This window comes from Penaeus monodon, chromosome 21, assembly GCF_015228065.2.
Source record: "Penaeus monodon isolate SGIC_2016 chromosome 21, NSTDA_Pmon_1, whole genome shotgun sequence".
Taxonomy (NCBI): Eukaryota; Metazoa; Arthropoda; class Malacostraca; order Decapoda; family Penaeidae; genus Penaeus; species Penaeus monodon.
Genome location: NC_051406.1, coordinates 42,410,882 through 42,411,133, shown reverse-complemented (window position 1 = coordinate 42,411,133; position 252 = coordinate 42,410,882). Strand labels below are relative to the sequence as shown.

Sequence of the window (252 nt, the reverse complement as noted above, 5' to 3'; positions counted from 1 at the left end):
TGCGCGGGTGCAGTGTTTGGATATGTCTCTCTCGCTCTTTCTGAATGGTAATTTCGAAACTTGGCTTTCTTATTTATTGCTCCTTGATTTGAATATATTTTGTTTGGTTTCCATTATTCTCATTTTTTTCGTTGTTTTTTTTATTGTCCGCATATCTGTTTGTGTCGTTATTTTTTTTACTTTGCATAAAATGGGGACAATAAGGATTCGTCGATTTGTTTGTTTGTTGTTTTCTATTGGTCATTTTTTCAA

At 32.5% G+C, this 252-nt stretch overlaps 1 protein-coding gene across 1 annotated transcript in view; it reads left to right on the top strand.

Annotated features, from left to right (window-relative positions):
* Positions 1–252, top strand: part of LOC119586683 (T-box transcription factor TBX1-like) — a gene marked incomplete at its 3' end in the record, with an annotated part of 52,795 nt that overhangs the window by 41,443 nt on the left and 11,100 nt on the right.